Raw genomic sequence first — 27,213 nt, forward strand, 5'->3', positions numbered from 1 at the left:
CTTAAGTGTTTTTGGAGCTGGACTCATCCAGGCATATGCGATGTTGTAAGCAGTGTAGATGAAAGTGTAATATTACAAAGTGAAATTGATAGATTAAGTGAATGGGCAAAACTGTGGTAAATGGATTTCAGTGTGGGCAAATGTGAGTTCATCCACTTTACATCTAAAAAGGATAGAACTGGGGGATTTCTAAATGGAGGAAAATTCTTTATACAGTGAGTGGTTAGCATTTAGAATGCACCGACTGACAGTGTGGGACAGGGAGATTTAATTATGACATTCAAAGGAAATTGGATAAGCAACTAAAGTGAAAAAATGCAGAGTTACAGTGAAAGGGCGGAGGAAGTGGAATTAGTTGAGTTGCTCTTTCAGACAGCCAGCATGGACATGACAGGGCAAATGGCCGCCTTCTTTGCTGTAACCATTCTGTGATCCTATGATTCTGCAGTGTAATACAGAAAATAATCAGAAAGGCTAATGCAATGCTGGCCTTTATATCAAAAGAACTAACATAAAAGGAGGTAGAAATCATGCTTCAGATATACTGAACAAAGTCCCGGATAGACCTCACCTGGTTTACTAGGAGCAGTTCCGAGCTTCACAGTTTAGGAAGGATATGTTGGCCTTGGAGGGAGTGCAATGTAGATTTGCCAGAATTATAACTGGACTCCAATAATTAACTTATAAGGAAAGATTATACAAAATAGGCTGTACTCCCTGGAAATTAAGGGGTGATTTGATCAAATTCTTTAAGGTATTAAGAGGACCAGATAGGGCAGAGGAGGAAACTATTTTCACAGATGGGGAGTCAAGGACTACAGGGCATATTCTTAAAAATTAGTTATATCTTTCAGGAATGAAATTAGAAACACTTTCACACAGACAGTATCAAATTTAAAGAAAAAGCATACAATGTGGCAAAGATTAATGGTAAACCAGAAGATTGGGAAAGTTTTAAAAACCAACAAAACATGACCAAAAAATAATAAAATGGGAGAAAATAAACTTTGAGGGCAAACTAGCAAGTAATATAAAATGAAGAGTAAGAGCTTCTTTAAATATATAAAAAGGAAGAGAGAGGCCAAAGTGAACATAGGCTCTTTAGAGAATGAAGCTGGGGAAATAATAAAGGGAAACCAGGAAATGGCAGAGGAGTTGAATAAATAGTTTGCTTTAGTTTTCACAGCAGAAAATACTAATAGCATTCCAAAAATACAAAATAATCAAGGGGTAAAAGTGGGGAAGGAGACAAATATAATAACTATCATTAGAGAAAAAGTTCTGGGAAACTAATGAGGCGAAAGGCTGATAAGTCCCCTGGACCTGATGGGTTGCATCCTACAATGTTAAAGGAAGTAGCTACAGAGATAGTGGATGCATCTTCCAAGGATCCTTAGATTCTGGAAAAGTCCCAGCGATTTGGAGAACAGCCAATGTAGCACCCTTATTCAAAGAGGGAGGGAGACAAAAAACAGGTAACAATAGGCCAGTTAGCGTAACATCTGAAATTGAGAAAATGTTGAAGTCTATTATAAAGTATGTAATAGCAGAGTATTTAGAAATACATAATCTAATCAAGCAGAGTCAGCATGGCTTCATGAAGGGGAAATCATGCCTAACAAATTTATTAGAATTCTTTGAGGAGGTAAGAAGCAGGATAGATAAAGGGCCCAGGATAGATAAAGGGGAACCAGTAAATGTAATATATTTGGATTTCCAAAAGGTGCTCGATAAAGTACTGCACAAAAGGTAATAAGATAAGAGCCCATGGTGTTGGGGGTAGCATGGATTGAGGATTGGCTAACTAATAGAAGACAGAGACAAGGAGGGCATTTTCAGGATGGCAACCTGTAACTAGTGGAGTGCCACAGGGATCAGTGAAAGGGCCTCAGTTATTTACAATATTTATTAATGACTTAGATGAGGGAAGTGAATGTACTATCGCCAAGTTTTCGGATGACACAAAAATAGGTGGGAAGGCAAGTGGCGAGGATAACACAAGGAGTCTACAGAGGGATATAGACAGGTTAAGTGAGTGGGCAAAAACTTGGCAGATGGAATATAATGTGGGAAAATGTGAGCTTATGCACTTTGGCAGGAAGAATAGAGGAGCTGAATATTATTTAAATTGAGAAAGACTGCAGAAGGCTGCAGCACAGAGGGATTTGGGAGTCCTTGTGCATGAATCACAAAAGGTAACATACAAGTTCAACAAAAAATAGGGAAGGCGAATGGAATGTTGGCCTTTATTTTAAAAGTATGGAGTGTAAAAATAGGGAAGTCTTGCTAAAACTATACAAGGCACTAGTTAGACCACACCTAGAATACTGTGAACAATTTTGGTCCCCTTATCTAAGGGAAGAGATACTGGCATTGGAGGCAGTCCAGAGAAGGTTCACTAGGTTGATCCCGGGTATGGAGAGATTTTCTTATGAGGAGAGGTTGAGTAGGTTGGGCCTGTACTCATTGGAGTTTAGAAGAATGAGAGGTGACCTTAATGAAACATATAACATTCCAAGGGGGCTTGACAGAGTAGATGCTGAGAAGTTGTTTCTCCTTGTGGGAGAGTCTAGGACAATAGGGCATAATCTCAGAGTAAGGGGGTGCCCATTTAAAACAGAGATGAGGAGGAATTTCTTCTCTCAGAAGGTACTCAACGTGTGGAATTCTTTACTGCAGAGGGCTGTAGAGGCTGGATTGTTAGGTATATTCAAGGCTGAGATAGACAGATTTTTAATCAGTAAGGGAATCAAGGGATATGGGGAAAAGGCAGGAAAGTGGAGTTGAGGATTATCAGATCAGCCATGATCTCACAACGGTGGAGCAGACTCGATAGGCCGAATGGCCTGCTTCTGTTCCTACGTCTTATGTTCTTAAAAGGTGGTAGAAGTTCAGAACTCTTTTCCACAAAAAGCAATTAATGCTACATCGATGGTAAATTCTAAACTGAGATTGGTAGATTTTTGTTAACCAAAGGTATTAATGATGGGGACATGGGGGTTGGGGGGGGGGGTAGGAAGGGTTGGGGGAAAGGCAGGGATATGGACTTAGAAAACAATTGATACACGAATCATTTAATGGTGGGATAGACTAGAGGGGCCAAATAGCCCACCTGATGCTGTGTTCCTGATGAAGGGAAGGGTTTGTGATTTGTGTCTGTGGGGGCAGAGCAGCAAGAGAGTAAAGTGTGGGAGAAAGAAGTGAAATTAAATCTTTTGATGTAGTAGAATTCTATCAAATAATATCAGTAGCAGAGCTGTGTGCCTTTAAGTAACCAGAAAGCCAGACAGAAAGTGCCTACGGCCATACTAGTCTGAAAATGCCCGATCTCGTCTGATCTCAGAAGCTAAGCAGACTCAGGCCTGGTTAGTACTTGGATGGGAGACTGCCTGGGAATACCAGGTGCAGTAGGCTTTTGCTGCCACCAGAGGCTGCTCAAACCTCTGCACCCTCACACTGCCATTCATCAAGCAACAAACATCCTTTTAGCTGCTCACTCTTGCACACACACTGTCTCTCTCACTTTCCTCTCACCATCACTTTGCTGCACATTCTCCTCCTGCGAGACAAAAGCAAGGGGGGTTGAGATGGCAGAACAAGCACAAGACACAAAACACCATTAAGAGAACAAAACATGATTTTCACCCAGATATAAAAACAAAAATAAAAACAAAAAAACTGCAGATGCTGGAAATCCAAAACAAAAACAAAAACAGAATTACCTGGAAAAACTCAGCAGGTCTGGCAGCATCGGCGGAGAAGAAAAGAGTTGACGTTTCGAGTCCTCATGACCCTTCGACAGAACTTGAGTTCGAGTCCAAGAAAGAGTTGAAATATAAGCTGGTTTAAGGTGTATGTATGGGGGGCGGAGAGAGAGAGAGAGAGAGAGAGAGAGGTGGAGTGGGGGTGTGATTGTAGGGACAAACAAGCAGTGATAGAAGCAGATCATCAAAAGATGTCAGCAACAATAATACAAAAGAACACATAGGTGTTAAAGTTAAAGTTGGTGATATTATCTAAACGAATGTGCTAATTAAGAGTGGATGGTAGGGCACTCAAGGTATAGCTCTAGTGGGGGTGGGGAGAGCATGAATGATGTAAAAAATAAATAAATAATATTTTTTCTTTTTCTCTTTTTATAATGGAAATAGGTGGGAAAAGGAAAATCTATATAATTTATTGGAAAAAAAAGAAAAGGAAGGGGGAAACAGAAAGGGGGTGGGGATGGGGGAGGGAGCTCACAACCTAAAGTTGTTGAATTCAATATTCAGTCCAGATGGCTGTAAAGTGCCTAGTCGGAAGATGAGGTGTTGTTCCTCCAGTTTGCGTTGGGCTTCACTGGAACAATGCAGCAAGCCAAGGACAGACATGTGGGCAAGAGAGCAGGGTGGAGTGTTAAAATGGCAAGCGACAGGGAGGTTTGGGTCATTCTTGCGGACAGACCGCAGGTGTTCTGCAAAGCGGTCGCCCAGTTTACGTTTGGTCTCTCCAATGTAGAGGAGACCACATTGGGAGCAACGAATGCAGTAGACTAAGTTGGGGGAAATGCAAGTGAAATGCTGCTTCATTTGAAAGGAGTGTTTGGGTCCTTGAACGGTGAGGAGAGAGGAAGTGAAGGTGCAGGTATTGCATCTTTTGCGTGGGCATGGGGTGATGCCATAGGAGGGGGTTGAGGAGTAGGAGGTGATGGAGGAGTGGACCAGGGTGTCCCGGAGGGAGCGATCCCTACGGAATGCCGATGGGGGGGTGAAGGGAAGATGTGTTTGGTGGTGGCATCATGCTGGAGTTGGCGGAAATGGCAGAGGATGATCCTTTAAATGCGGAGGCTGGTGGGGTGATAAGTGAGGACAAGGGGGACCCTATCATGTTTCTGGGAGGGAGGAGAAGGCGTGAGGGCGGATGCTCAGGAGATGGGCCGGACACAGTTGAGGAGCTCCTCACACCCCGCTTCCTGTAAGGACTCCATCCCATTCTCTCAGTTCCTTCGCCTCCGTCGCATCTGTTCCGATGATGCTACCTTCAAAAACAGTTCCTCTGACATGTCCTCCTTCTTCCTTAACCGAGGTTTTCCACCCACGGTCGTTGACAGGGCCCTCAACCGTGTCCGGCCCATCTCCCGCGCATCCGCCCTCACGCCTTCTCCTCCCTCCCAGAAACATGATAGGGTACCCCTTGTCCTCACTTATCACCCCACCAGCCTCCGCATTCAAAGGATCATCCTCTGCCATTTCCGCCAACTCCAGCATGATGCCACCACCAAACACATCTTCCCTTCACCCCCCCATCGGCATTCCGTAGGGATCGCTCCCTCCGGGACACCCTGGTCCACTCCTCCATCACCCCCTACTCCTCAACCCCCTCCTATGGCACCACCCCATGCCCACGCAAAAGATGCAATACCTGCCCCTTCACTTCCTCTCTCCTCACCGTCCAAGGACCCAAACACTCCTTTCAAGTGAAGCAGCATTTCACTTGCATTTCCCCCAACTTAGTCTACTGCATTCGTTGCTCCCAATGTGGTCTCCTCTACATTGGAGAGACCAAACGTAAACTGGGTGACCGCTTTGCAGAACACCTGCGGTCTGTCCGCAAGAATGACCCAAACCTCCCTGTCGCTTGCCATTTTAACACTCCACCCTGCTCTCTTGCCCACATGTCTGTCCTTGGCTTGCTGCATTGTTCCAGTGAAGCCCAACGCAAACTGGAGGAACAACACCCCATCTTCCGACTAGGCACTTTACAGCCATCCGGACTGAATATTGAATTCAACAACTTTAGGTTGTGAGCTCCCTCCCCCATCCCCACCCCCTTTCTGTTTCCCCCTTCCTTTTCTTTTTTTTCCAATAAATTATATAGATTTTCCTTTTCCCACCTATTTCCATTATAAAAAGAGAAAAAGAAAAAAAAATTATTTATTTATTTATTTTTTACATCTTTTATGCTCTCCCCACCCCCACTAGAGCTATACCTTGAGTGCCCTACCATCCATTCTTAATTAGCACATTCGTTTAGATAATATCACCAACTTTAATTTTAACACCTATGTGTTCTTTTGTATTATTGTTGTTGACATCTTTTGATGATCTGCTTCTATCACTGCTTGTTTGTCCCTACAACCACACCCCCACTCCACCTCTCTCTCTCTCTCTCCGCCCCCCACACACACACCTTAAACCAGCTTATATTTCAACTCTTTCTTGGACTCGAACTCAAGTTCTGTCGAAGGGTCATGAGGACTCGAAACGTCAACTCTTTTCTTCTCCGCCGATGCTGCCAGACCTGCTGAGTTTTTCCAGGTAATTCTGTTTATGATTTTCACCCAGTCAGGCATGACTGAGTTAAAAACAAAAAAACTGCGGATGCTGGAAATCCAAAACAAAAACAGAATTACCTGGAAAAACTCAGCAGGTCTGGCAGTATCGGCGGAGAAGAAAAGAGTTGACGTTTCGAGTCCTCATGACCCTTCAACAGAACTGGGTGAATATTAGGAGAGGGGTGAAATATAAGCTGGTTTAAGGTGGGGGAGAGATAAAGTGGGTGGAGGTAAAGGCAATTCAAGAGGGACAGGGAGGGACAGAGAGTTTAACTGAAGTCTATCAGCGAATAAGGTCCATGCAAAGAACTGTAGTTAAAAAAGTAATATTCAAGGCCCTTTATCTGAATGCTTAAAGATTTCATTATAAGATAGATGAACAAGTGGAATGAATAGAGCTAAATGGTTTAGATCTAATTGCCATTACAGAGACATGGTTACAGGGTGACCAAGGTTGAGAAATAAGTATTTCAGGATACACAACATTTCCAAAAGGCAGGCAGAATGGAAAATGAGGAGAAGCCCTGATACTAAAGGAGGACATAAGGACATTAGTGAGAAAGGATCTTGGTTCAGGAAATCAGGAAGTAGGATCATTATGGGTGGAGATTATGAATAAGAGGATCAGAAAAGGCTGGTGTGAGAAGTTTGTAGAGTCCCTAACAGAGGTTATACCATTTGACAGAGCTACAGTGAAGGAACGGCAATATATTTCCAAGTCAGGATGGTGAGTGGCTTGGAGGGGAACTTCCAGATGGTGGTGTTCCCATGTGTCTGCTGCCCTAGTCCTTTTACATGGTAGTGGTCGTGGGTTTGGAAGTTGCTGTCCGAGGAGGCTTTGTTACTTCATGCAGTGCATCTTATAGGTGGTGCACACTGCTGCTACTGTGCCTTGGTGATTGAGGGAGTGAATTTTTGTGGATGGGGTGCCAATCAAGCAGGCTGCTTTGTCCTGGATGATGTCAAGCTTCTTGTGTGTTATTGGAGCTGCACTCATCCAGGCAAGTGCAGAGTACTCCATCACACGCCTTGTACATGGTGGACAGGTTTCAGGGAGTCAGGAGGTGAGTTACTCATCACAGGATTCCTAGCCTCTGACCTGCTCTTGTAGCCACAGTATTTATATGGCTAGTCCAATTCAGTTTCTGGTCATTGGCAACCCTCAGGATGTTGATACTGGGGGATTCAGTGATGGTAATACCATTGAATATCAAGGGGCGATGGTTAGCTTCCTTTTTGTTGTAGATGGTCATTGCCGGCACTTGTGTGGCACGAATGTTACTTGCCACTTGTCAGCCCAAGTTTGGATATTGTCCAGGTCTTCCTGCGTTTGGACATGGACTGCTTCAGTATCTGAGGAGTCGTGAAATATGCTGAACATTGCATCAGCGAACATCCCCACTTCTGACCTTATGATGGAAGAAAGGCCATTGATGAAACAGCCAAAGATGGTTGAGTCTAGGACACTACTCTGAGGAACTCCTGCAGTGATGCCCTGGAGCTGGGATGACTGACCTACAACAACTACTGCCATCTTCTATTGTGCTAAGTATGAATCCAACCAGCAGAGAATTTTCCCCCTGATTCCCATTGACTCCAGTTTTGCTAGGGCTCCTTGATACCTCACGGTCAAATCTGCCTTGATGTCAAGGGCAGTCACTCTCACCTCACCTCGGGAGTTCAGCTCTTTTGTCCATGCTTGAACCAAGGCTTTAATGAAGTGTGGAGCAGTGTGACCTGAGGAGTCGTGAATGGTGTTTTACATTGTACAATCATCAGCGAACATCCCCACTTCTGATCTTATGATGGAAGGTAAGTCATTGGTGAAGCAGCTGAAGATGATTGGGCTGAGGACACTACCCTGAGGAACTCCTGCAGTGAAGTCCTGGAGCTGAGATGATTGACCTCCAACAACCACAGCCATCTTCCTTTGTGCTAGGTATGACTTCAACCAATGGAGAGTTTTTCCCCCTGGTTCCCAATGACTCCAGTTTTATTAGGGGTCTTTGATGCCACACTTGGTCAAATGCAGTCTTGACGTCAAGGGCAGTCACTCTCACCTCACCTTGGGAGTTCAGCTCTTTTGTCCATGTTTGAACCAAGGCTGTAATGAGGTCAGGAGCTGAGTGGCCCTGGCGGAACCCAAAGTGGGCATCAGTGAGCAGGTTATTGCTAAGCAAGTGCTGCCTGATAGCTCGGTTGATGACCTCTTCCATTACTTTACTGATGACGGAGTAGATTGATGGGCCGGTAATTGGCCAGGTTGGAATTGTCCTCCTCTTTTGTTGACAGGACATATCTGGACAATTTTCCACATAGCCGGGTAGATGCCAGTGTTGTAACTACTGCAACAGCTTGGTTAGGGGCGCAGCAAGTTCTGGAGCACAAGTCTTCAGTACTATTGCCAGAAAATTGTCTGGGCCCATAGCCTTTGCAGTATCCAGTGCCTTCAGCCGTTTCTTGATATCACGTGGAGTGAATCAAATTGGCTGAAGACTGGCACCTGTGATGCTGGGGACTTCCGGAGGAGGCCAAGATGGATCATCCACTCGGCACTTCTGGCTGAACATTGTAGCAAATGCTTAAGCCCTATCTTTTGCTCTGATGTGCTGGGCTCCCCCGTCATTGAGGGTGGGGATATTTGTGGAACATTCCTCTGCAGTGAGTTGTTTAATTGTCCACCACCATTCACAACTGGATGTGGCAGGACCGCAGAGCTTAGCTGTGATTGTTGGCTGTGGGATCGCTTAGCTCTGTCTATCACTTGCTGCTTACGCTGTTTGGCATTCAAGTAGTCCTATGTTGCAGCTTCACCAGGTTGACACTTTATAATTTTTAGGTATGCCTGGTGCTGCTCCTGGCATGCTCTCCTGCACTCTTCCTTGAACCAGGGTTGATCCTCTGGCTTGATGGTAATGGTAGAGTGGGGGATATGCCGGACTATGAGATTACAGATTGTGTTTGAGTACAATTCTGCTGCTGCTGATGGCCCACAACACCTCATGGATGGCTAGTTTTGAGTTTCTAGATCTGTTCAAAATCTATTCTATTTAGCACGGTGGTAGTGCCACACAACACCTGCTTGGTGGTGTCTTTTATTCTTTTTCCGTTTGGGCCGTATGGGAGCTCTGAGACTGAGGTAGGGCGTTCCTGTGGCAAAAACAAGATTGAGTAGTGTGCTTACCACTGTTTTTTTGATGTTGATGGTGTGAGACTGCTACTAGAGCCTGGCATTCCTTGTGTTTCTGGCACGCTGGCTGGAAGTTGCCATATGTGCACAGTGGTTTGTGTCTACCCCAACTGTTCCATCTTCATAGTTAGAGGCAGAAGCTCCTCAGACTGTTGTTCCTTTTCTGGTACCACTTCCACCAGAGGTGCTATGGTAATTTCATGTGTGGTAGGTTGGTCTGATCTTTGAGGACCTGGAATGATGATAGACAAACCTGCTCCTCAAAAAGTGAGAAGAGATCGCTAGTGAAATCAGAGTATGAATACTCTAGTGTTTGAGGATTCAGGACTGTGCTGTTTTGGTTGGCTAAAGACAGTGGTGGTCTTGACATCTGCTGCCTGTACAAGATCGAGGGCTACGAGGTATCCCTGCTCAGAAGAAAGAAAGGCTGATTCCAGACAACGTACATCACCTCAAAGATCTGTTTGTTGCCATACCTCAGTGGTTCAAGGCTCAAACCAATGACTGGGAGTTGGACTCCCCTGCCCTGTAAAGTGGAGTGTCCGTCATTTGAATCCAAAGGCCTTGGAGCCATGGTTCCTTGTCTGACAGGATGGTCACATTGGCACCTGAATCTAATTCAAAATTTGTTAGATGATCATTTACCAAAATGTCAGAATTCCAAAAAGAGCCACATTCTCTGCTGTCACCCAAGAAGCATGGTTGTATGTCTTCAGGGTTTTCGGTCTCGACCTTGTCGATTACCTTAGGGATGACTGTGTGGTGCTGGGGTTTTGACTTGCAGAGTTTACCAGTGTCCCTGTCAGTTGCAGTGGAAGTGTTGGGCAGTGCTCGCAGGACACTGATCTTTCCTGTGAGGGTGTGGCACACCACAGTGCTGGTAAGGTCACTCCACTGGCCAGTTCAGGAATTGCTTTCCCTGACTTGGATGGCCCCTGAGTTTCTGTGATTTGATATGGTGGACTGAGGGTTGGTTTCTGCCCCAAGCAGTGTTCTCTCCACCTAGAATGGTCCTGTGTTCTTCATGTAGCTCAGACAGTCTAACCAGCTGGATTGCTTTGTCTAGGGTTAGATCATCCTTAGCTTGTAGGAGGTCAGAGAGAGAATCATTTGCAACACCCACAATGATTCTGACTTGGATGAGCTCAGACTTTAAATCACTGTATTCACGCCTTCTGCCAGCCTCTGTAGAGATTGTTTATGAAGGAATCAACAGGTTCCCTGGAGGTTGGACTGTCCCATTAAACTTGGTTCTCTCCAACATTTTATTGGATCTCAGATTGAAATAAACATTGAAGAATTTTAAAATATCATCAAATTTGACAGAAAACATATCGATAACTTGTCATGCAATGATGTTAGCTGCAATTGCCCCAGTCATAAGAACATAGGAAATGGGAACAGGAGTAGACCATTCGGCCCCTCGAGCCTGCTCTGCCATTCAATAAGATCATGGCTGATCTTGTGTTTCGAATTCCACATTCCCATTTACCCCCGATAACCTTTGATTCCCTTGCCTAACAAGAATCTATCTACCTCTGCCTTAAAAATATTCAATGACCCCCACCTCCACCGCCTTCTGAGGCAGAGTTCCAAACCCTCAGAAAAAATTTCTCCTCATCTCTGTCCTAAAAGGGCAACTTCTAATTTTAAAATAGTGCCCCCTAGTTCTGGACTCACCCACAAGAGGAAACATCCTTTCGACATCCACCTTGTCAAGGCTGCTCAGGTTCTTGCATATTTCAATCAAATCACCCCTCACTCTTCTAAACTCCAGTGGAAACAAGGCCAATCTGTCCAACCTTTCCTCATAAGACAACCCATTAATTCCAGGTATCAACCTAGTAAACCTCCTAGTCAGATAAAGAAGTGTATTGACTTGTTCTGCTTCTGATTTTTTTATTTAGACCTTTAGCAATGCTGTATCTTAAAAGTCTTTTCCTCCAAAGACTCCAATCCTGTGTCTGGTCTGGGCCACGGGTGAGTACCGGTGGAGCTGGAAATGTGGAATTGTGATCCATTTTGAAGATTTTTAAAAGTGTGGGTACAGCTTTAAGAGATTGCGGACTTCCAAGATGGTGCCGCTGTTCACTGCTGAAAAATGAACCTTCCCACGCTTGCCAGTTTTTGGTGGGCTTTCCAAAATGGCAGCAGCATGCTTCACCTGAAGAAGAAGGGTCTGCAATGGCTGCAAGGATTAGCTGGCTGCTGACTTAATTTAATCAGCAGTATAGCATTGCGAGTTGGGAGGCAAAGAAAGTCTTGCTGTTTAGGAAATTGGAAGGTTGCAAGGTTGTTGGCTGTGCCCCAGTACAAGGTCATGGCCAGCAGCTTAAAGGACCCCTGGCATAAGACAGTGTCAGGTAACCCAGCAAATGCAGGATTGCTTCAAACTCTGCAGGATAATTTTCGTTGGGCAGTTTACAGGCTTTGAAGGTGAGTGCATTTTATTTTGTGTTCTGCTGTCTCCAACCCTTGGCACTGATCAGAGGTGCATTATTTTTTAACCTGAACAAGTGAACCACTTTTTTGCATGGAGGAGTTGTCTAGTTATTATGTTTCCCTCCAGAGCTGCCTACCCCACTGGAGCAAGGGAAGAGGTGGAAGAGAAGGGCCATACCGGCCCCTAGCCTCAATATGTAGTGTCTGATCAATGTGAGCAGCTGATGCCTACACCTGGTAAGAATAGCAAGCCAAGCCAAGCCAGACAAGCATAGCCTGGGAGGGGTTGGCCGAGGAGCTCAGCAGTGTTGGGCTGGTCAGAAGGAAATGGTCCCAATGACAGAAAAGGCTCAATGACCTAATGAGGGTGGCCAGGGTGAGTAAGGCCTCAGTATGTGCAATCCTGCCCCAATGTGCTACAGGGTCGCTCGCAAATGTAGAAGGAAAGTCAATTTGGTTGGGCCTCAAAGGCAGCATGATTCAACAAGGACACAGCTGTCTTCAACAATGTCATTGTGTATTTAAAGATTTGGTTCAGTTGTAGGCTGGGTTGTTGACAGAATGAGCATATGACAATGAGCAGAGCATCCAGGCTGGCACGCACTCAGCTAATAATGGGTAGGCAGCATGCCATAAAATAATTAGAAACTGCTCATGTGCACTCTTACACACTTTTTAGGAGAAGGGAGACCACAATGTCCATCTCTCTCAGATACATTTTAGCCCTGGGAGATGGCCAGGGACAAAATATAGCACTCAGCAGCTGGGAAAAGGCCTTTAACTCATGATTTTAATATGGATAGTCTGCTCATTCAAATAAGACTCCCAGCAGTAACAGATCTACTAACTGCTAATATACATATATATGGTAGCAGGTATAGGTATGGAGCTGACTCCATCCTCGGCCTTTATAGAGTTTACATCTCTATCCATCTCTAGATCAACCCTGGCTCTGGGTCATGTGCCTCTTATATCAGTGTGAGGGTGGTACTCAATCCCACATTAACCCTCCATGTATTAGACCCTATTACTACAGTAATTAATATTAGCAGAGAGGAAATATTGGAGAAATCTAAGGAATTAAAAGCTGACAAATTCCCCAGAACCTGATGGTCTACATAAGTGATCTACACTATTTTTAAGCAAGGGCCACTTTAGCAAAAAACCTGCATTGTGAGAGCCACATTGACTACTATAATAGAGCCTATTGCCTGATTCACTCCTGCATGTGATAACACAAAAGAAGAAAGGAGATTAATCGAAAAGCAGAATACATTGTTCTTTCTGGGTGAATGCAAGCTTGAAGTGGACTGACTGGTCTCGCGTCAGTGCTAGGGTGAAGGATTTACCTGCAGAATGTCCTTCTCTCTCCAGGTGAGCTGGTGGCATCCTCCTGTATGCCACATCCTACTGTGATGGTGGCTGCCCCCTGAACACTTCCAGTAGCCAACTGCATCGCAATGCCAGGGGGCGCTTTGCCAGGGTGGAGGCCACTGTCAGGACCTGCTCATTCCTGAAGGAGTGGGCCCATTTCCTGGATACAAATGGATCTCTCACATACACACACACTCACTCTCCTCTGTCACACACACACTGTCTCTGTCCCCCCCCCCTCACACACACTCTCTATCCCACCCACACACACACACACACACACACACACACTCTCCCTGTCCTCACTGAAGGGATATGACAACTTTGAAGCAGGAAAAAGGTAGAAGTTTAAACTCAGGCAGAAGACTCAATTTCCTGTGGAAGTTCAGCTTCAACCAAGCAGAGTCAGTAGCCTGCAGGGTGAGAGAAAATTCTTTTAAATTTCCAGGCTAGCCAGTCTTATGAACCCTCTGTTTAATTCTATCATGCAGAAACACGGTTAATTTCAGTCACTAGCCCGGAGCCTGACTTGGCCTTCTCCCCACAAGTTCAGAACGGATTTGAAAAAAAAACAAAATGATGGAGAATTTTTTTTTTGTGAAGTCCAGTACCTCATAATTCTTTGGCCTGTCCAGTGAGATTTCAGTTCTGTTGACCTGTTCCCTACCCACAGCATGCCTTTGCAAAGTGAGAAGTCCCTCGGCTGCCCTCTAACTCCACCGCCATTTTGAGCTCTTGCGTAACCGACATTTTGAAATTTGCGCCAAAACCCAGGAAGCGTGTGAGAATCCCTTCGTCATTACTTCTGGCAACACCATATTGAAATCCTCTTCTCTCAAAGCTACACTTACACTAAGAATTTTATTGATCACTATTCTTCACTCCCATCTCCAATGGACTTCACCTATAGCCCTGATCAGTCCCAAAATTGGAGTTATTGGAAAAAAAGATTTGAGGTATACCACTGCTGCAGGATTAAGTTTTAAAAATTGGAGAAGGAACAAGTTAGCACATTAATTTATTCCATATTCCATTCTAATTGCAGATGACAGCATTGCAAGTCAAGCCATACTTGAGTCAGCTGCTAAATTTGACGATGTCTTAAAATCTTTTGATTTTTTCTTCAGCCTGAGATCCAATAAAATCCTGGAACACACAAAATTTAACAGGAGACTCCAGCAACCTGGGGAATCTGTCGATTCCCTCATCAATGATCTCAATCACATGGCAGAAGGGTGTGAGTATGGCGATTTAAAATCTGAACTCTTCCAACTCAGAATCATGGTGAGTGTGGCAGACAATTCACTCTCTGACCTCCTCCAAGCCACAGATGATCTTACCCTCGACAAAGCTGTCCAGCTGCTTAGACGCTGAGCTGCGTGACCAGCACAGGACCATTCTCAGAAGAAAGAACACTTCATGAGGCTGAAGCCACACCTCAGTCCACCACTTCAAGCCACAGAAGCACAGGGACTGCCCAAGTCAGTCACACCTGAACCACTCTGTTAAATGACCTTGCCAATGCTGTGGCTCAAAGCATCCTCACAGGAAAGACCAATATCCTGCCAGTAATAGCCAGTGATCACTGCCACAGACAAGGACATTTGAAGCAGGAAAAAGGTAGAAGTTTAAACTCAGGCAGGAGACTCAATTTCCTGTGCAAGTCGTGACCCCGGCATCGGACAGGCAACCCGAAGGTTATCCATGAGGTCAAGGCCAGTGACTAGAAGAGAGAGACAGCCTCTCTTCTTGGGCGACATCAGGCGATGCAGCTCTTCATTCTGGAATGCAGACATCATGGTGAATAGCCATTTCATCAACTTTAAGTTAGATTCTGGTGCCGGAGTGACACTGCTATCTGACAAGTAACCATGGCCCCAAGTCCCCTGGGCCCAAAAGCGAAGATAGAGAGAAACTATTTCTTCTGGCTGGGCTTGGTCTACAATTAGAGCCATGCCTTTCAGGAGCGTAATTAGAAAACTCTTCCACACACAAAGGGTAGAACTCTCTTCTGCAAAAGGCAATCAATGCTAGATCGATGGTAAATTTTAAGTCTCAGATTGGTAGGTATTAATGATGGGGTGGGGGTGGTGCTCAAAGGCAGGGATATGGAGTTTGATGGCAGATGAACCATGATTCATTGAATGGTGTCAAGGGTCCAAATAGCCTACCTCTGTTCTTCTGCTCCTAATGAAGGGAAAGGATTGTAATTTGAGCCTGTGGGGACAACCACCAAGAGAGTAAGCTGGGGAAGGGCGGGGGGTGGGGGTGCAATAAACAGGAAAAAAATCCATTGGTACAGTAGAATTCTATCAAATAATCTCAGTATCAGCACTGTGTGCCTTTAAGTAGCCAGAAAGCCAGTCAGCAAATGCCTATGGCCATACTAGTCTGAAAACGCCCGATCTTGGAAGCTAAGCAGACTCAGGCCTGGTGGTTAGTACTTGGATGGGAGACCGCCTGGGAATACCAGGTGCAGTAGGCTTTTGCTGCCACCAGAGGCTGCTCAAACCTCTGCACACTGCCATTCATCAAGCAACAAACATCCTTTTAGCTGCTCACTCCTGCACACATGCTGTCTCTCTCGCTTTATTCTCACCATTTCTTTGCTGCACGTTCTCCACTTGCGAGACAAAAGTAAGGGGGCTGGTTGAGATGGCAGAACAAGCACAAGGCGCAACACCAAGTCTTTTATTAAAGAGAACAAAACATGACTTTTGCCCACTTGCGCACCATGAAGGTTCATTGTTGCCACTTTCATGGCCATGCCATTCTGTTTTATAACAAACTTATAACTAGGGGTGTAGATGCAACTTTAAGCTAAAAAATACAGCTGTGGCTGGGGATGGGGGTTGGGCACACAGTACTCCAGTTGTGGCCTCACCAAGGTTCTATACAACTCTAACATGATCTCCCTACTTTTGTAATCTATGCCTCGATTGATAAAGGCAAGTGTCCCATTTGCCTTTTTCACCACCCCACTAACATGCCCTTCGTCTTCAGAGATCTATGGACACACACGCCAAGGTCCCTTTGTTCCTCAGAACTTCCTAGTGTCATGCCGTTCATTGAATACTTCCTTGTCACATTACTCCTTCCAAAGTGTATCACCTCTCACTTTTCAGGGTTAAATTCCATCTGGTTCCATCAAAATGAACAATGAAAATACATTCCGTTAAAAATCAAAAACTGAGTAAGAATCACCCGTCTGTGTTTTAGTAAGGAAGTTAAGGATAATATTAGATGAAAAGATGAGGCTTATAACGTTGTAATGACCCGCAGTCAGCCTGATGATTGAGTGTGTTTCACAAACCAGTAAAGGGCCACCAAAAAGTTGATAAGGAGGGAAATAATAAAATGACAGTTAACTAGCTTGGAACATAAAAACAGATTAGTATATATGATGGATAAAGAGGAGAGTAGTGAAAATGCATGTTTGTCCCTTAGTTGCAGAGACAGGAGAGATTATCAAAGGGAACAAGGAAATGGCAGAGAAGTTGAAGAAATATTGTGTGTCTGTCATCAGTGTAGAAGACACAAGTTGTATACCGGAAATAGAGGATCACCAAGGGGCTAACAAGACTGTGGAATTTTAGGGAATTAATATCAGCTAAAAGCTGACAAATCCTCTAGGACCTGATGGTCTCCTTAAGTTCTAAGCCAGGGAGCTGCAGAGGTTGTGACGCACTGGTTCTGATTTTACAAATTCTCCGAGATTCCAGATTGGCCCCAGTGGATTGAAAGTTTGCAGAGATAATACCACTATTCAAGAAAAGAGGAAGAGAGAAAAGAGGACAGTTACCCGACATTAGGGGAGGCAGTGAATCATCTTGGACTAGAAATCCAGAGACCTAGGAACCCAGCTTCAAGTCCCACCACGGCAGATGGTAGAATTTGAATTCAACATAAAATCTGGAATTAAAAGTCTAATGATGACCATGAAATGATTGTCGGAAGCACCCATCTGATTCATTAATGCCCTTTAGGGCAGGAAATCTGCTATCCTTACCTAGTCTGCCCTATGTGTGACTCCAGGCACACAGTAATGTGGTCAACTCTTAAATGCTTTCTGAAATGGCCTAGCAAGGCACTCAAACCACGAAAAACAAGTCAATAAGAAATAAAACTGGACAGACCACCCAGCATCGACCAGGCACCAAAAATGACAATGGCAATCTCAGCCCTGTCAACCCTGCAAAGTCCTCCTTACTAATATCTGGGGGCTTATGCCAAAATTGGGAGCCTGACATAGTCATATTCACTGAATCATACTTCACAGAAAATTTCCCAGACACCACCATCACTATCCCTGGGTATGTCCTATCCCACTGGCAGCACAGACCCAGCAGAGGTGGCGGCTCAGTGGTATACAGTCAGGACAGAGTTGCCCTGGGTGTTCTCAACATCGACTCCGGACCCCATGAAATCTCATGGCATCATGACAAACATGGTCGAGGAAGCCTCCTGCTAATTACCACATACCGCACCCCCTCGGCTGATGAATCAGTCCTCCATGTTGAACACCACTTGGAGGAAACACTGAGGGTGGCAAGAGCACAGAATGTACTCTGGGTGGGGGACTTCAATGTCCATCACAAAGATGGCTCGGTAGCACCACTACAGACCAAGCTGGCTGAGTCCTAAATGACATAGCTGCTAGACTGGGTCTGCGGCAGTTTGTGAAAGAACCAACTAGAGGGAAAAACATACTTGACCTCATCCTCAGCAACCTGCCTGCCGCAGATGCATCTGTCCATGACAGTATCAGTAGGAGTGACCGCCGCACAGTCTTTGTGGAGATGAAGTCCTGCCTTCACATTGAGGATACCGTCCATCATGTTGTATGGCACTACCACTGTGCTAAATGGAATAGATTTCAAATGGATCTTGCAACTCAAAACTGGCCAACCATGAGGCGCTGTGGGCCAACAGTAGCAGCACAATAACAACCATAATCTGTAACCTCATAGCCTGGTATATCCCCCACTCTACCGTTACCACCAAGCCAGGGGATCAACCCTGGTTTGATGAAGAGTGCAGGAGAGCATGACAGGAACAGCGTCAGGGATACCTAAAAATGAGGTATCAACTGCTAAAGCTACAACACAGGACTATTTGCATGCTAAACAACATAAGCAGCAAGTGATAGACAGATCTAAGCGATTCTGCAACCAACTGATCAGATCTAAGCTCTGCAGTCCTACCACATCCAGTTGTGAATGATGGTGGACAATGAAACAACTCACTGGAGGAGGCGGCTGCACAAATTGTCCCATTCTCAATGATGGAGGAGCCCAACACATACAGTGAAAAGGTAAGACTGAAGTATTTGCAACAATCTTCAGCCAGGAGTGCTGAGTGGATGATCCATCTCAGCCGCTTCCAGAGGTCTCCAGCATCACAGATGCTAGTCTTCAGCCAATTCAATTCACTCCACGTGATATCAAGAAATGGCAGAAGGCAATGGATACTGCAAAGGCTATGGGCCCTGGCAATATTCCAGCAATAGTACTGAAGGCTTGTGCTCTAGAACTTGCTGCACCCCTAGCCAAGCTGCTGCAGTACAGCCACAACACTGGCTTATAGTCAAGACTATCCACAGGATTGGGATAGGGGAATTCCATTCTTATTATTTGCTATTAGGGATGCTCCTAATGCATCAATTGGATTTAGTCCTTTTGAATTAGTCTATGGGTCATGAGGTAAGGGGACCACTAAATTGATTCATGAGAAATTGGTGGGTCAAAATTTAGAAACTATTCTCTTGGATTATGTATCAAACTTCAGAGAAAGATTGAACAGAGCATAGAGTTAGCTAGGGAAGATTTAAAGATATCACAGCAAGTGATGAAAGTGAAGGCAGACAGGTGAGCCGCAGCTTGTAGTTTTGTTGCTGGGGAAAAGTGTTAATTTTGTTACAAGTACTGTGTGAATCATTAAAGGCAAGGTTTAGTGGGCCTTACAGGATTGAAAAGAAACTGAATGAAGTCAATTATTTAATATATGCTCCAGATAGAAGAAAGAAGCAGAGGGTGTGTCATGTAAATATGCTGAAAAAGTACTGAAAAAGTACTGGGAAGAGGAACAAAAGGAGGTATTATTGGTGGTAGATAAGGAGAAAGAGGTAGAATTGAAGAATTCTGAAATTGATTTTCCTCTAATCAAATTGGATAATGAGGGTGTACTTAAAAACTTAACTGTAATATTGAGTTCTTTCCAGACAAGTGTCAGAGTGATTTGATGAAGCTATTGCAGTCACACAAAGCTATTTGTGGGAATAAGCTGGGGAAGGGCAAATTTAGCTACACATGATGTGGGTGTAGGAGATTCATCTTCAATAAGGCAACATCCTTATAAATTAAGTCCAACAAAGTTATCACAAGTACAGAAAGAAATTGAATTCATGCTTCAAAATTACATCATTGGGTCTAGTTGCAGTGACTGGATTTCACCTGTTGTACTGGTACCGAAACCTGATGGAACACAAAGACTGCGTGTGGACTATCGAAAGGTGAATGCAGTGACAAAAGCAGATGCATATCCTATACCACGGAAGATTGGAAGATTGCATTGAGAATGTGGAACAATCAAAGTTTATCACAAAGATTGACTTGCTAAGAGGACATTGGTTAGCATCGTTATCAGAGAGAGCAAAGGAGATATCAGCTTTTGTGATGCTAGATGTACTGTATCAGTTTAAAGTCATGCCATTTGGTATGAAAAATGCACCAGCAACATTTCAAAGACTAACAAAGTAATTGCAGGACTGAGCAATTGTGCTATTTATATTGACAACTTGTCACCCCTGTGACTGCAGAGATCAAATCCCCAGGACTTGTCCAAAGGCCCTTTACATTTCTAAGGCCAGGCCCATGGCCAACAGAGATGATCCACCAGCGAGGACAAAAGGACCTGAAACCTCTGTTGAACTTATTTATGATTGAACATTAACCATCTCAAGAGTCCAGACCAGGGAGACACATCCTTTGTCCAAACCAAGGTGGAGAAGTTGGAGTCATGTCACATGAGAGCCCACCCCACCCGACCTGCTGGACCCTGTAATATTGCCTTGTGGAGCTGAAAAGACGCAGACTGCCATTTTTCATCTAGCAGGCAACAGCAGAGAAACAGCTCTGTCCAGGATTTTGCAGACCTGGCTCACCACCTGCACGGTTCTCAGAGTCATAGAGGTCTACAGAACAGAAAAAGGTCCTTTGGCCTATCGAGTCTGCGCCGGTCAAACAAGTACCTAACTATTCTAATCCCATTTTCCAGCACTAGGCCCATAGCGTTGTATGCCATGGCATCGCAAGTGCACATCCAAATACTTCCTAAATGTTATGAGGGTTTCTGCCTCTACCATCCTTTCAGGCAGTGAGTTCCAGATTCCCACCACCCTCTGGGTGAAAAAATTCTTCTTCACCTCCTGCCCCTTACCTTAAATCTATGCCCCCTGGTTATTGATCCCTCCACCAAGGGGAAAAGTTCCTTCCTGTCTACCCTATCTATGCCCCTCATAATTTTATACACCTCAATCATGTCCCCCCTCAATCTCCTCTGCTCCAAGGAAAATAACCCCAGTCTGTCCAATCTCTCCTCATAACAAACTCTCTAGCCCAGGCAACATCCTGGTAAATCTCCTCTGCATTCTCTCTAGTGCAATCACATCCTTCCTATAATGCAGATTCCAGAACTGCACACAATACTGTTCCTGTGGCCTAATCAGCGTTTTATACAGTTCCAGCATAACCTCCCTGCTCTTATATTCTATGCCTTGGCTAATAAAGGCAAGTATCCCACAGGCCTTCTTAACCACCTTATCTACCTGTCCCGCTACCTAAGGGACCGGTGGACATGCACACCAAGGTCCCTCTGATCCTCAGTACTTCCCAGGGTCCTATAATTCATTGTATATTCCTGTGTCTTGTTTGTCCTGCCCAAGTGCATCACCCCACACTTATCCGGATTAAATTCCATTTGCCACTGATCAGCCCTTCGATATCCTCCTGCAACCTAAGGCTATCCTCCTCACTATTTACCACCCCACCAATTTTCGTGTCATCTGCAAACTTACTGATCAACTCTCCTAAATTCAAGTCTAAATTTTTTATATATACCACAACAGCAAGGCACCCAACACCAATCCCTGTGGAACCCCACTGGACACAGGCACCCAGTCACAAAAACACCCCTCAACCATCACCCTCTGCTTCCTGCCACTTAGCCAATTCTGGATCCAATTTGTCAAATTGCCTTGGATCCCACGGGTTCTTACTTTCATTATCAGTCTCCCATGCGGGACCTTATCAAAAGCCTTTCTGAAGTCCAAGTAGGCTACATCAAATGCATTGCTGTCATCTACACACCTGGTCACCTCTTCGAAAAATTCAATCAAATTGGTCAGAAATGACTTCCCATTAACAAAACCATACTGACTGCCCTTGATTTATCCCGGCCCCTCCAAGTATAGATAAATTCTGTTCCTCAGAATTGCTTCCAGTAGTTTCCCCACACTGAGGTTAGGCTGACTGGCCTGTAGTTCCCTGGTTTATCCCTTCCTCCCTTCTTGAATAACGGTACCACACTGGCTGTCCTCCAGTCCTCTGGCACTTCTCCTGTGGTCAGAGAGGTATTGAAAATTGTTGCCAGTGTCCCTGCTAACTCCTCCCTTGCCTCACTCAACAACTTGGGATACATTTCATCCGGGCCTGGAGATTTATCTACTTTTAAGCCTGCCAGACCACTTAGAACCTCCTCCCTTTCTATGCTAATTTCTTTAATTATATCACAGTCCTACTGCCTGATTTCCATACCCACGTTGTTTCTCTCAGTTGTGAACACTGACACAAAGTATTCATTTAGAACCTTACCTACGTCTTCCAGCTCCACACACAAATTACCACTATGGTCCTTAATAGGCCCTACTCTTTCCCTATTTATCCCCTTACTCTTAATGTACTTGTAAAATAACTTTGGATTTTCCTTTATTTTACCTGCCAATGTTTTTTCATGCCCCTCTTTTGCTCTCCTAATTTCCTTTTTAAGTTCACCCCAATACATTCTATACTCCTCTAGGGCTTCCGCTGTTTTGAGCCCTCCCGTATCTGCCATAAGCCTCCCTTTTTCTCTTTATCCAATCCTGTATATCTCTCAACAGCCAGGGTTCCCTGCATTTGTTGGTCCCGCCCTTTATCTTTACTGGAATATGTTGGCCCTGTATTCTCCCTATTTCTTTCTTGAATGAGTCCCACTGCTCTGGAACAGATTTACCTAAAAGTAGCTGCTCCCAGTCCACTCTGGCCAAATCATATCTGATTTTATTAAAATCGGCCTTCCCCCAATTTAGAACTCTGATTTCTGGCCCATCCTTGTCATTTTCCCTAACAACCTTGAAACTAACGGAGTTATGGTCACAATCTGCAAAATGCTCCCTCACTGATACCTCTAACACTTGCCCGACTTCATTCCCTAAAATTAAATCCAGGACTAGCCCCCTCTTGTGTAGGACCTTTTACATGCTAGTTTAAAAAGTTCTCCTGGATGCATTTTAAGAATTCCGCTCCCTCTAAATCTATCACACTATGGCTAACCCAATTAACGTTGAGGAAGTTCAAATCCCCTACTATTATTACTATAATATTACTATTATTTTTACACTTCTCTGAAATTTGCCTACATATCTGCTCTTCTATTTCTCTCGACTTTTTGGGGTCTATAGTACACTCCCAGCAATGTGATTGCTGTTTTTTTGTTTTTCAGTTCTGCCCATATGGCTTCATTTGAGGAGCCTTCTAAGATGTCATCCCTCCTTACTGCTTTAATTGATTCCTCTCAGGATCCCACCCCCCTGCCAAGTTAGTTTAAACCCTCCCCAACAGAACTAGCAAACCTCCCTGCAAGGATGTTGGTCCCATTCCGGTTCAGGTGCAACCCACCTGCCTTGTACAGGTCCCACCGCCCCCAGAAATGGTCCTAATGTCCCAGGATTCTAAAACCCTCCCTCCTGCACTATCTCTCCAGCCATGTATTCATCTGGACTAACCTATTTCTATACTCACTAGCATGTGCCACTGGAAGTCATCCGGTGATTACTATCTTTGAGGTCCTGTTTTTTAATCTGCGTCCTAGCTCCCTAAATTCTGTTTGCAGGGTTTCATCCCTCTTTCTACCCATGCCAATATGTACCACTATCTCTGTCTTTTTGCCCTCCCCCTATAGAATGCCCTGTAGCCATTCAGTGATATTCTTGACCCTGGCACCAGGGAGGCAACATACCATTCTGGGGTCAGGTCTACAGCCGCAGAAACGCCTGTCTGTTCCCCTTACTATCAAGTCTCCTACCACTATTGCTCTTCCCCTCTTTTTCCTCCCCCACTGTGCAGCTGAGCCACTCAGTGCTATGAGCATGGCTGCACTCCCCAGAGGAACCATCACTCTCACCGCTTTCCAACACAGATAAACAGTTCTCAACTGGACTGGACTTTGTCCAGTTTTCAATTGGAGCTACTGAACTTTTGTACCAGTGCCTACAAGATTAATTGATCTCGATGTGCCTCTCCCACCATGGAAGTCATCTCTATTGGACAAATGTATTACCCAGCATCAGCTCCAGCCTGCCAACCTTTGTGAATTAATTCATCATTGGATTTTTGATTCAGGACTCTGGACTCAGGTGAAGTAATAATTCTTGTTTTGTCTGTCATCTTTGCCCTGCACCTCTTTCTTTCCCTTATCCCTTTTTTATTGTATGAAAGTACCGGGGGCTACATAGTGACAAAGCTGTCCCCCCACCCTTCCCACGTTTTTGAGTGCTTGTAAAAATACAAACATATAAAATGGGAGCAGGAGTAGGCCATTTGAACGCTTGAGCCTGCTCCGCCATTCAATAAGATCATGGCTGATCAGTTTGTGTTTCAAGTTCCTAATGACGTACTAATGAGGTAGTAGATGTGTTGGTGTTAATTTTCCAAAATTCCCTAGATTCTGCAAAAGTTCTATCAGACTGGAAAGTAGCAAATATAACCCTCAATTTAAGAAGGGAGGGAGACAGAAAAGAGTAAACTATGGGCCAGTTAGCTTGACATCTGTCATAGGGAAGGTGTTAGAATCGATCATTAAAGAGGTTATAGCTGGGCACTTAGAAAAACTCAAGGTCATTGGAAAGAGTCAGCATGGCTTTATGGAAAGGAAATCATGTTTGACCAATTTATTAGAGCTCCTTGAAGGAGTAACATGTGTAGTGGATAGAGGGGACCCTGTAGATGTACTGTAATTGAATTTCCAGGAAGCATTTGATATGGTGCCACATCAAAGGTTATTGCAGAAAATAAAAGCTCATGGTGTAGGGGGTAACATATCAGTCTGGATAGAAGATTGGCTGGCTGGCAGAAAACAGAGTGTGCATAAATAGGCCTTTGTCTGATTAGCAGAATGTGACCAGTGGAGTCCCGCAGGGGTCTGTGCGGGGGCCTCAACTCTTTACAATTTACATTAATGATTTAGATGAGGGGAGTGAGGGCATGTAGCTAAATTTGCAGAAGACACAAAAGATAGGAAAGTATATTGTGAAGAAGACATAAGGAGTTTGCAAATGAATATAGACAAGTTGAATGAGTGGGCAAACATCTGGAGAAGGAGTATAATGTGGGAAAATGTGAAGTTGTTCACTTCGGCAGGAAGAATGAAAAGCAGCGTATTACTTAAATGGAGAATGGCTGCAGAATTCTGAGGTGCAGCGGGATCTAGGTATTCTTGTGCATGAGCTCACAAAAAGTTAGTATGCAGGTACAGCAAGTAATTAAGGAGGCTAACGGAATGATATCCTTTATTAGGAGAGGAATTGAACATAAAAGTGAGGATGTTATGCCTCAGTATACAGGGCATTAGTGAGACCACGTCTCAAATACTGTGTGCAGTTTTGTTCTCCTTGTTTAAGGAAGATGTAAATGTGTTGGAGGCGGTTCAGAACAGGTTTACTAGATTTTATACCTGGAATGAACCTAGTTTTGTGGTTTGCAAGAAAACTAGTCCCAACCCAGAATCAGGTGTAGATCGTCCCAACTATACAGCCCATGCTTTCCCCAATACTGGTGCAAGTGCTCCACAAACCGGAATCCACTTCTCCCACACCAGGCTTTGAGCCACGTATTGATCTCTCTAATTTTATGTACCCTATGCCAATTTGCATGTGGCTCAGGTAATAATCAAGAGATTATAACCTTTGAGATTCTGCTTTTCAATTTAGTGCCTAGCTCCTCATGTGCTCAAAGTTCTACCTATGGTGTTGATACCTACATGGACCATGACAACTGGATCCTCCCCTCCCACTGCAAGTTCCTCTCCAGCTGATGCCTCAAACCCTGGCACCGGTCACTTGCATTGGACTCTTGCTCTTTGATACAGAGAAACGTGTCAATCCCCCTATCTATATTGTTTCCTATTACCACTATGTTCCTTTTTGCTACCCCCACTTGAATGGCTTCCTGTACCATGGTGCCATAGTCAGTTTGCTCCTCCACCCTGCAGTCCCCACTCTCATCCAAACAAGCTGAGAGAACCTCAAACGTATTGGACAATTGCAGAGCTCACACTCCTGCCCTCTGGGTCCCCTTACCTACCTCACTCGCATTCACACTCTCATGCCCTTAACCAAATTAGAAGACCCTATCCTAAGTGGTGTGACTGCTTCCTGGTATAAAGTATCCAGGTAACTTTCCCCCTCCCTGATGTGTCGCAGAGTCGGCAGCTCAGCCTCCAGCTCAATGACTCTGAGCCGAAGCTCCTCAAGCCGCAAACGCTTACTGCAGACGTGTTTGCCCTGGATCACAATGTTATCCAGGAGCTCCCACATGTTGCAGCATTGACACATCACCTGTTCTGCCATCCTTAATGTGTTTTAAATAATTACTTAATTATATTAATCACTTATGTTGCATTTTTACATATTTAGTTAACTTTACCACCAATTTGTGTGCTACTTTAAGCCTTAGGGTTAGAATAGAACTTACCCGCTTACCAGATACTTACCAAATAGCTAGCTCCTTTGCCAATAGTAGAGCAAGAACCAATTCCTGCAGGGTGAGAAGACAGAAAAAGGAAACAAACACCTCCTTCCCCCTTCACCAAATTCCACCACTCACCAAACTCCAGGGCTGCACTCAGTTTCCTCAGAACTTTGAATTTTATAGTAAACTTAACTCTTTATAATAATTCATATTAAACTAACACTTTTAATTGACTCTATCTCCAGTTTGCTGTGGTTATTAATAGAGAATTGGACTGCACCAAAACTGAGGGGCTGGGAAAATACAGCACCAAATATAAAAGGAAATCAAAAATCAATAACGCCTGTTTACGGACAGGTGGTGAGAGGAGAAATCAGGGCTGTTTAAATTAAAACCACCTCCTGTCCGAAAGAGTTGTGAATCTTTAGAATGTTGCTTACCGCAGAGGGTTGTGCCTGCTTTATTGTTGAGCATAACTTAAAAGCGAGATTGATAGATTTTTGATTTCTCATGGAATCAAGGGAGGGAAATGGATTTGAGGTAGATCAACCATGATCAAATTGAATGGCAATGCAGATTCAAGGGGCCAAATGTTCTTCTCTTGCTTCTATGTGCGTATGTGTTAATAATAATAGGATAATCAGCAATAGCTTTAAAAATAGCAACAGAAATTATGATCTGAAATTGCTGCACTCTGTTGAATCCAGAAGGCAGTAAAGTTAAAAGCAAAAAAAAAGCAGAAAAATAATGAAAGAGGCACATGGAAAACAGACCTTTATATCAAGAGGACTAGAATACAAGGGGGTTGAAGTTATGCTTCAGCTATACAAAGCCCTGTGGTTAGACTGCACTGGGAGTACTGTGGGTAGTTCTGGCCTTTACAGTTTACA

The 27,213-nt window shown here is 44.4% G+C and overlaps 1 non-coding gene and 1 pseudogene across 1 annotated transcript; both read left to right on the top strand.

Annotated features, from left to right (window-relative positions):
* Window positions 1-3,295: 3,295 nt before the first annotated feature.
* Window positions 3,296-3,414, top strand: LOC121283718. The gene has a single exon (XR_005944358.1). It is a non-coding gene; the product is annotated as a 5S ribosomal RNA (ribosomal RNA).
* Window positions 3,415-15,692: 12,278 nt separating this feature from the next.
* LOC121283730 lies at window positions 15,693-15,804 on the top strand (annotated as a pseudogene).
* Window positions 15,805-27,213: the final 11,409 nt, after the last annotated feature.

The sequence above is a fragment of the Carcharodon carcharias genome, chromosome 10 (genome assembly GCF_017639515.1).
Source record: "Carcharodon carcharias isolate sCarCar2 chromosome 10, sCarCar2.pri, whole genome shotgun sequence".
NCBI classification, from domain to species: Eukaryota; Metazoa; Chordata; class Chondrichthyes; order Lamniformes; family Lamnidae; genus Carcharodon; species Carcharodon carcharias.